Below are 10,413 nucleotides of genomic sequence, written 5' to 3'. Positions count from 1 at the left end.
TTCCCACGTGACCCCCGGGCCTGTCTCACCCATCAGGCAGGAACATGGTCTCAGAGTGAGCAGCCACCCGGCAGGGATAGCAGCAGCGCCCACTTAGTCCAGAGCTGGATGCAAAGCAAGTGTTGGGATGTAATAAGCTCTCAGTGCAGACACAGCTGTGCACGTACCCACAGAGCAGCCGGGAAGTGGGCATGGGACACTGGTCTGGGGATTCAGGATCCTCGGACATTAGTCTAAGCCCTGCCACCAGCTTCATGTGACCTGAGGCCTTGATATTGCCTGTGAAATAGAAGTTGGCAGAAATCAGTTTCCAGCCAGAGTCCTGAAGAGACAGTGATGATGGGCAGTTAGGGGGTACATCCCCGAGAAGGTCAAGAGGAAGCCCTTCCCTTCCTTCATGGCAGCTCCTTCCACATGAGCTGCTCTCACCGCGGACCAGACTTGGTGCTGGGCAGTCACCAGCGTCAAATACAACTTCTCCCTCTGACCATCTGTTCACCTAACAGCCTCACCTACTCTGCCAGGCCCGCAGTACAGAGAGGCAGACACGTCAGTGTTCTGGTACTACCAGGTTCGCTGTCCCCCACGAATGCTGCTTCATCTGTCCAGGATGAATGCGGAAGAAACCTTCCAGGCCTGTGAACCGATCAGTGCTATAGCGCAATGACCCCGATGGCCACTAGGTGGAGAACGCTCCCTTTTTTGCTGACCAACCTCAGGACCTTGCTGTTTGATTTAATGCAGAAGAGAATAGAAAGACTTTTCCTGAGTCCCAAAGGACACCTGGCCCTTCCCTCAGGACATTTTCCTTCCGGAGGACACCTCTGTTGAAGGGCTTTAATTTAGCCACCTGCGTGGGAGCACACCTGATATCTGGCCTACTTAGCCTTTCTGTAACTCTGTGTGTAGTAATACCTCTGCTCCATTCTTAGGCTCTGTGGTTCTGACAGACTGATCCCTGACAGACTGACCCGGCTCCCTGGTTCCAAGAGAACTTGTGACACAGGACTGGGAAATTAGAATCATAAGTCTGGAGCTGTCTTTGCCAACAAAAGTTGTCTGCCTGGAGCTGTCTTTGCCTGAGAATTAAGCCAACACACAGGAAAAGAGAGCTGAGAGATGAGAAGAGACTAATTTCTGATAAGCACCTGTAGCCAACCATGCCTGAAGGGAATGCGCTCAGGACTTCTTAGTTATGAGTCAATCAATTCCCGTTTTCCTTAAATCAGTTTAAGTTGGGTTTCTATCGCTTACACCCAGGAGTTCTGCCTAATACTCGCTCAGCTTCTCTTGTCAACCTGGAGACTTCCATTCATCCTGACCCCAAGGCTGAGTTGGCTGCCCTTCCAGGCTCCCTAACATCCTGTGCCCGCTCTGGCATTAGCCATGATATACGGTGTTGTGATCTGTGTCATTCCCTGTCTCCTCTTTTAGACTAGAAACTCTTTGAGGGCAGGGACTGGCTCTTACTCACATACTGGGCCCCCGGTGCCCAGTCTAGGACTGTGATTGTTTCAATAACTGCTTGATGATGGAGTAAATTCATAGATAAATGAATAAAAGTGGGTATGGGCTGGTAGGGACCATTACTGGGACTTCTGGAAGGAGCTGAGCCTCTAGTGGTTATCAAGGTCAAAGGAACCAGGTTGCTGGGGTGGGAACAGTTAGTGCGGGGACCAGAAGAGACGGACTGTGGGGTATAGTCATCGTTTCAATAATGGTCTCTCATGAATCTCGGCCTCCTTTCTGTGCCCTTTTGCAACGTGTTGTGCAAGCCATCAGGATGGGGACTCCATTTCCCCACACCTTGAATCTGGGCTGGCCTCAGGACGTGCCTTCATCAGTGAGTGCAGTGATGTGACATTGTGCAGCTTCCAAGGCTACGACTTGGGATTCGCAGCTTCCACTCCTGCCTCTGTGAAAGGAAATCCAGGCTAACCGTGTGGACATAAGAGGGTTCATGAAGACAAAGGCCAGCTCCGTACTTGTGAAGAAGGCCATCTTAGACCCTCGGCACAGTGCAGCCACCAGCATAAGTGACCTCAGGAGAGACCAGAACTGCCAAGCTGAGCCCAGCTGATCCACAGACTCATGAGGAATAATAAAGTGCTTGCCGACATAAGAGACATCTAAACCTGTAGAAAATTTTTACAAGAATTTGAGTCAAACTGATGACAATTGCTGGAGGAACAAAATCTCAAATGCTCCAGAGAATGAGTTTTACACTTTCTTTTATGCATTTGAGATTAAGGAGGGAACTTAAGGAAGAATTACATGAAGGTGGGAGAAAGCAAGGTGGGGACTGGATTACAGGACAGTTAACATGATGTGCTCTCCTGAGGTTGGTTACGCCTTCGAGGGGTATTACTTCTGGCATTTCAAAGGGCTGTTAACCTAGATGCACAAGGACGATGGACAGGGCTGGCTTAAAAACCTTTCACTAAAGAAGCTATAGGCCTGGGGTGTGACTACCCACCATACCCATCCAGTTAGGAATTTATGATTTATTACAATACCCCTTTTTCATCCTCCACATGTGTTGGAGGATGAAAATTTTTGGATGGTTTATTATGCAGTAAAGTCTCCCAGAATAACCATACCTTGTTTTTGGCCTCCTGGTATCAATACCTTCCTTCCTATAATAGGATTTTCCTTGAGGAGCCCCACCCTCAGCTCATGTGGTCTGAGTGTGGATGACCTCCACTCTCCTGGCTTCTGCTAGAATGACCGGGAAGGAATTGCTGAAGGGAGAGGTCTTGAACCCAGAGCTGTTGGGTGGCCTTCTCTGTCACCTCTTGGGGAGCTGGAGAATGGAGCAGAAGAGAGAATGAGTCTTGATCCAGCTTTTTCTGAAGCCTGATCCATCCCTGACCTTTAAAATTACATAAGCCAAAAAATTCACTCTTTTGCTTAAGCCTATTTGAGTTGGAATACCTGTTACTTGCAACTGAATGAAAATGTTCCTTGAGGGTCAGGAAGCTTGACAGGAGCTGAGCAGTTTCCCAGCAGAGGGTTATTAGAGTAGCACAGAGGTCTCTAGAGAGTGTGGGAAAGGGAATTTCTTTTTCCTCAGCCCTTACTGTACCTCAGGGCCCTAGAATGAGACACCATTTTTGTCCTAGAGGACCTCCTGGGTACAAATGACTCACTGCAATTATGATAAAATGCTGCAAAGGAAAATGCCAGTGGCCAGCACACATAATAGGAGTGAGCCTAAGGGGGAAGGGGGACAGGGAAGGTCGCCCTGAGGAAGCACATGCAAACTGAGACTTGAAGGCTGAATAGCCTAGGAAACGGAGCGGGAGGGGAGCCATGGTCCAGGCAGAGGGAACAGCATGTGCCAAGGCCCTGAGCCAAAAAGTTGCTTTTCACCTTGAAGGAGGGACAGTATGTCACTAGGTAAAGAGAGGGACTGGCAGGAACCAGATCTCTCAGGACATACCAAGATTTTCAGCAGAAAACAACAGAAACAAAATCCAGACAGTTTTTAAGTTCATGGAACTACCAAGAGCACTAAAAAAACCAGGCTGGGGCCACAAACCCAGCATCACAGAACGGGTGCAGAGAGGACACCATTGTCTCCAACACTAAGCCCTGAGCACTGCTGCTTGTACCACTCACCCAGCCAGCCTGGGCCCTGGACAAGATCTCACTGCCCCACGCCCAGGGACTCAGACTTGAGCCCCCACCAGGGAACAGTTCTCCTGGCCCCCCAAGCCCTAGTGCGGGCATCACTGGTTCCCTGGAATAGATGCCGTGAACTGGCAGAAACTAGGCCTCAGCTGGAAGAGAAACTGGGGGAGTAGGTAGCACTTTCAGCTTCTATAATGAGAGGTGAACTCTGCCACATAAAGTGGGGGTATTCCCCAAACGTAGCAAAGCGTTCCAATGACAAACACCAGGGTAAGAGCTGGTCTTGTGTGGTTCTAAAAAATGTCCACTAATTTCTTTATATTTCTCTCTTCAAGAGGGGGTCAAGTTTAATCTCTTCCTTCCACCCCACTCCCCGCCCCTATGTGGGCTATAATTAGTGTGGACAAAAAAGGGATTCTACAGGAAAGGAAGCTCACAGGGTGATCTGATCATAAATTCCTCACCAGCTTGTCTTGGTGGGTAGTCCCGCCCCAGGCCTGTAACTTCTTTAGTAAAAGACCTATCTTTGCCTTAAGCAACCCTGCCCATTGTTTCTGTGCATCCAGGTTGACACACCTTTGAAATACTTCCTTTCAGACCCTTCCTTCTAATTCATGACCACCCTCAAGAGAGCACATAATCTTAACTACCTGTAATCCACCCCCACCCCCCACCTTGCTTTCTCCCACCTTCATGTAATTTTTCCCTTAAATTTCCTTCTTAATCTCAAATGCACAAAAGAAACTGCAAAACTATTATTCTCCAAAGTATTTTTCTCAGTCTCAGTTGAGATCTTGCTTCCAGGAGTATCTATTTGGCTGAAATAAATTTTTGTAAAAATTCTCTATAAGTTTTGATGTTCTTACATCAACATTAGTGACTCACTCTGACAATTAGAGTAAGGTGGAAATGATGGAGTGTGACTTTAGAGAGTAAGCATAAAAGAGATTGCAGTGTCAGTCTTTCTTGGGTTGTCTGCTGGGAGGGAAACCAGCTGACATGTCATGAGGCCCCTCAAGCAGCTTTATGGAGAGAAATGGAGGTCTCCTGCCAGCATCTAGCCAAATATTTGTTATTTTAAATTTGGGAGTAATTTGTTTATTCGGTAGTAGATATCTAAATGCAAGTCTTTATCCTAGAAGCAATGGGAAGCCATGAAAGGTTTTCAACAAATAGGGGCAATGACAGGATGAATTTGCTGACGTAAACAAATGAGTATTACAGCCTAGGAGCCAACAGAGGATAGTGGAGACACAAAAGAGGATTAACTTCTACTGGGGCGTGGGGGGTGTCATTTATTAGGAGCCTTTTATTTATAAAGAGTAAAAAAAAGTTAAATTAGCTTTAAAAAAACACTATTAGGCTCACAGAAATGAAATGTTCAAAGAGGTAATTGGCTTCAGGCACGGCTAAATCCACCACCCCTTGGCCCTCCTGGTTCCTGCATTGGCTTCAAGCATCAGCAGGCTTTCTCAAGCAGCTCCAGGCTTCCATATTCATATCTCAGCCGCGTCTGAGATGGGTAGTTTCCTATTAGTTCCAATAACCTCATTGGTCCTGCTTGGGTCACATGCTCATCCCTGACCCAATCACAATGGCCTGGGGGCGGGAGGTGGAATATTCTCATTAGTCAGGTCCAGGGACACAAACCCTCGGAGCCAGGGAGAAGTGTTGGCTCCACCCAAACCGCTGCGTATGAAAAAAGGGGTGCTGTAATAAATCAAGTCCTAACTGGGAAGTTTGGTGGGTAGTCACACCCCAAGCCTATAGTGAAGTAACAAGACGGAGGTCCTGGGCAGGGGTAGTGGGATCTTTAGTGAGAGGTTTTTAAGTCCTGTCCATTGCCCTTGTACATCTAGGTTAACACAGCTTTGAAATGCTGGAAGTAATACCCCTAGAAGGTGTAACCACCCTTAAGAAAGCACAGTCTTGTTAACTGTCCTGTAATCCAATCCCTGCCTTGCTTTCTCCCACCTCCATGGAACCCTCCGTACATTCCCTCCTTAATTTCAAATGCATAAAAGAAGCTGCAAAACTTATTCTCGGGAGAATCTGAGATTTTGCTCCCCAGCATATGTTGCCGGTTTTGGCTCAAATAAACTCTTAACAAAAATTTTTTGCCTTAAGCAAAGCAAAGTTTTGGTCTTTCTACAGTTTTGGACTTTTCTTACATCGACAATCCCCTCCATGGACTAGGAATAGGAGAAAACCAGGACATCAAAGAAAATTCAGGAGCTGTTTTCAGAAAGAGAGAGAAAAAAGGTTTAGTTGTCCACTCCGGGGTGGTCAGGAAGGGTCTCAGAGAAGAAGGAATACGTGAGAGGAGTCCAGAAAGCTGAACGGCAGGCGTCTGTTGGGATGGGCAGAGGGAGCGGAGGAGGGGCAGGCAGAACCAAGGAAGGACCTTCCCAGCACCAAAGGCTGCAAGTGGGAACGCAAGGTGAGAACACTCCTACATCTTCAGGATGGCCTGCCTGGGCTCAGAACAGCTGGAACACAGAGTAGGTGTCTCTGGGGAGACGGGAGAGGGGACAGGAGAGAGCGACAGAGGCCAGTCTTGAAGCGCCCTAAGTGCCAGGCTGAGTTGCTGGGGATGCCAGTGGGTAGTGGGGAGAGAGTTGAAGCTGAGGAAAGATTTGGGTAGGTCTGTGTTTTAAAGAAGTCATTTGGGGACTGGTGAGGAGATTGGTGGTACAGAGATTGTTAATGCTTACCCAATGCTCAGGCAACCCTTCTTTTCAACAGGCCCTGCTTCTGTCAGGGGAGACAATATGTCCAGCAAAAGAAATATACTTCCCAGCCTCCTTTGCAGCTGGGGGTGGCCATGTGTCACAGTCTGGCCAAAGAGATAGTCAGAAGTTGCTGCGTGTAGCAACTCTTCCTGGCTTCTGCCTTCCTCCTGCCTGAGTACAAATGTGATGGCAGGAGCTAAAGCCACCATCTTGCAACCATGAGGGGAAAATTTAGAGAACTGAAGATCCACAACCCAGACTTCTGACCTACCTTCACCCACCTCCAGACTTGGAGCAAAGCGAGGGATGAATAAATCCCTTTTATGTGTAAGTCCTTGACATTTAGGTTTTCTGTTATTTGTGCCAAAACAAAATCTTACATGGTCCAGATGGGCATCAGGCAAGATAAAGAAGGGTGAGGACCCCTCTGGGGCTTGTTTCCTGATTCCCTTCAGACAACTAACCCTCCATCCCTCCTGCCCAGCCTCAGCTGTCTGGGTTCCCTCTCTCCTCCAAACAAATGTGTAAGCCAAGACCCAGCTGGGTGTGAGGCTTGTAGGCCCACGTCTAGAGAGAGCTGACTCTGGCAAACCATGAGAGACCCCAGACACCCCTGTCCTATTTAGCAGGATCTATGTCCCAGCATCTGGGACCAGGGGACAAAGGAACCAGGGTGCTGCTGAGACTTGGAGAAACAACAGGACTGGCCCAGAGAAAGCCTCAGATCTCTCCTAGCCCGTTGCCTTCCATCTGGCTTGGCCCGAGGGGCCTCCCACAAGCTCCCCCAGGCTCCCTGCCTCCAGCACAATGCCCCGGGCAGCCTGCGGTTCATGGCTTTGTCATCTTCGGATAGAAACTGGACATAGAAGTGCCCGATGGGTGGGGAATGAGGAGATATGAAGGCTGGAGAAGGGGTGACCCTCACAGTCCCTCCCTCTTGGTCACAAGAGTATGTTTCCCATACCTTGGGGCCCATAGTTGTCAACATTAATATTGGCCACTCTTTAGTGAACATAGGCTGCGTGCACTGGGCTTTATATCAACACGCTGAGTTCTCACAGAAGAGCTGTTATTCCCATTTTACAGAAAATGAAACTGAGGCTTAACAGTAAGTGACTTATCCAAGGGCACCAAGTTTCAGGATTCAAATCCACATCTGCCTGGCTTTAACACCCAACCTTTCACCACTGCTCAGTTGCTGTCCACGTCACCTCCGTTTCAATGACTCAAGCCAGACTTCCCTGGAGCCTGTGGGAGAAGCCAGGGTAGAAAATGCCTGGAAAAATGGTAAAGTGAGAACAATGGTGAGTTCTGAGTAGCAAATGTATGCTATTACCCTGTGTACTTTTCTGTATTTTAAAACTTTCTCAAAATAAAAATTGTTTTAAAGGAAAGAAAGAAGACAAGGAATCCCAGGGCTGGGTCAGAGGATGGGCCAGGCCTGGTCTGGAGCGAAGCCTGGGCAGGGGCTCCCGGCGGCCCTTCGGCACAAGAGCCCCAGTGTTCCCTGGGCCCGGCTGCCATCCAAGAGCAACATGGTTGGCACCACGCTCCCAGGCAGGTGGGGGTGGGGCCTGGCCCAACCTGGCACTCCAGGAGCCCAGAATCTCCAAGCCCTGACAAGGGCCTTCATAGGTGCCCCATCAGTACTGGCCAAATGGGCAGGGAGAAAAACGCCTGGACCCAGCCCACCCTCCCCACTCACCCTCAGGTGGGTCTCCACCTTCCCGGCCACGTTTAAGGATGGGAGCAGAAAGTGTGTCCATGTGTTAGCAAGACAATCCCAGCTCCGTGGGGTCACCCTGAACTCTCCCTCATGGTCCCGAATGATCAGGGTTCAAGTCTCAGTTCTGTTGTTCGCTTGCTATGTGACTTCAGAGAAGTCATTCCATCTGCCTGAGCTTCCGTTTCCTCACCTGCAAAATGGAACTAAGGAACCCTACCCCCATTTGGCTTGGGGGAAGGGTCAAAAGATAGAATGTATGGGTGACACCTAGCCTGGCACGTGCCTGGCAGCTACCGGGAGCTCAGCCACGGCCAGGACTTTACTTCCTGTTTGGGAGACACCCATTCCCATCTCTTAACTCGTGCATTTCCTCCAACGCCTCTGAGGAAAAGGCAGCAGGAGTATGCCCATTTTCTGGATGGAGAAACTGAGGCAGAGGCGAGCTAAAGGCAGGATCTTAGGAGGGCAGACTCCTGAACCCTTGCTAGGGTGTGTGCGTTTGAAAGTCTTTGGGAGAGAGTACAAATGTGAACTGGTGACAGATGGTTAACAAGAGTGAGACTCTGAGGGGGAGACAGGCTTGGATGTGGACCCTCAACAGGTCTCCTTCTGTGCTGTTTACTTATATATCTCTCCCCACTACAATGTCAGCAGCTCCTAGAAGGGTAGAGGCTGGGTCTGATCACTGCTTTTCCCCGGGGACATTTGGCGAATGAATGAGTGAATGAATGAATGACCTTGTGAGAAGAGTGTCAGACACTGCAAAGGGTCAGTGTGAGAGGTTGTGAGTGTGGGCGGGGGGCCGGGTAAGTGATGTGTGGGTGCGCTGGAGTGGGGGAAGGTTGCCCATCTAAGGGATTTGACCATCTCAGGAGGCAGGCAGCCTTTGCCTTTGGCTCAGGTAAACTGGAAAGTTCCTGGAAGTTGAATGAAAGCTGTGTGGGGTCCAGCGCCTGCTGGCAGCCACCGGGCCCCCAACAACCACATTCACTACGAGAGCCAGAAGAGGACCAGAGGTGGGGGCTGCGTCTCTCCAAGTTTCTGGGAGTCTGGTGAGACCCCTTCTGGGAAGGAGGCTACCATTTGCTGGCACACCAGTGCCAGGCGTTTCAAGCTTCCTGGGTGCTCCAGCAAGGAGGGACCCCGGAGGCGGGGAACCAGGACAAGCTGTTTTTAAAAGATAGCAGCTGATTCTTTTCTGATTTATCTTTGGAAGGAGACCATTCTTTTGTTTGAGGAGGAAAAGAAAGATAAAAGAAACAAATCACTTTAACGAGCCTTTTAGTTATGCAAAGGAAAAGCTTCCGTAGGGGTGGAGAGACTAAGAGACTAGACGCCTTGCCATAACAATAGGAAAGGACCCTGCTTCCCCTTGGCCACTGGTCCTGGGCTAACTGGGAGGTGAGCTGAGACCCCAACTGAGGGGTTCCCTTTCTCCTCCAGGAACCTAGAGGAGCAAAGGGCTGGGACCTCAGGTTAGGGTTGGACAGAAGTCAAAGATCAGCTGACCTCCTATTTGGCCACTGTCAAGACGCTCAGGAGAGAAATGCTTGCAGGTAAGGCAGACTTGTGCCTGGAAGGGCAGAACTATTTGGGGGACACTTACTATGTGTCAGGCACTTGAGTTGTAACGGTGAAGTCTGGAGGCAGTTTCTGCCTTCCATTTACAAAATTAGCTATTTAGCTACAATTCTGGAACATGCAATTAAGAAATAACAGGTTCTATTAATACTTAAGCATCCCTATGTTCATTGCAACATTATTTACAGTCACCAAGATATGGAAGCAATCTAAGTCTCCAAAGATAGATGGATAAAGTGGTATGTATGTACAGTGGAATATTACTCAGTCATTAAAAAAAGGATCAAATCTTGCCATTTGTGACAACATGAATGGACCTAGAGGGTATTATGCTAAGTGAAATAAGTAAGAGAAAGTAAAATACCATATGATTTTACTTATCGTGGAATCTAGAAAACAAAACAATCAAAACAGAAACAAACTCATAGATACAGAGAAAAAAATTGATGGTTGCCAGATGGGAGGGAGGTTGGAGGAAGGGTGAAAAAGGGGAAGGGATTAAGAAGTAAAAATTGCCAGTTATAAAAATAGTCATGGGGATGTAAAGTACAGCATAGAGAATATGGTCAATAATATTGTAATAACTATGTAGGGTGTCAGAGAGGTACTGGACTTTGGGGGAATCCCTTCATAAGTTATATAACTGTCTAATCACTATGTTGTACACCTGGACCTAATAAAACATTGTATGTCAATTGTAATTGAAAATTTTTAAAAATTTGAAGGAAAAAAAAAGAAATA

This window comes from Rhinolophus ferrumequinum, chromosome 24 (assembly GCF_004115265.2).
Source record: "Rhinolophus ferrumequinum isolate MPI-CBG mRhiFer1 chromosome 24, mRhiFer1_v1.p, whole genome shotgun sequence".
NCBI lineage: Eukaryota > Metazoa > Chordata > Mammalia > Chiroptera > Rhinolophidae > Rhinolophus > Rhinolophus ferrumequinum.
Note: the sequence above shows the minus strand (reverse complement) of the source record.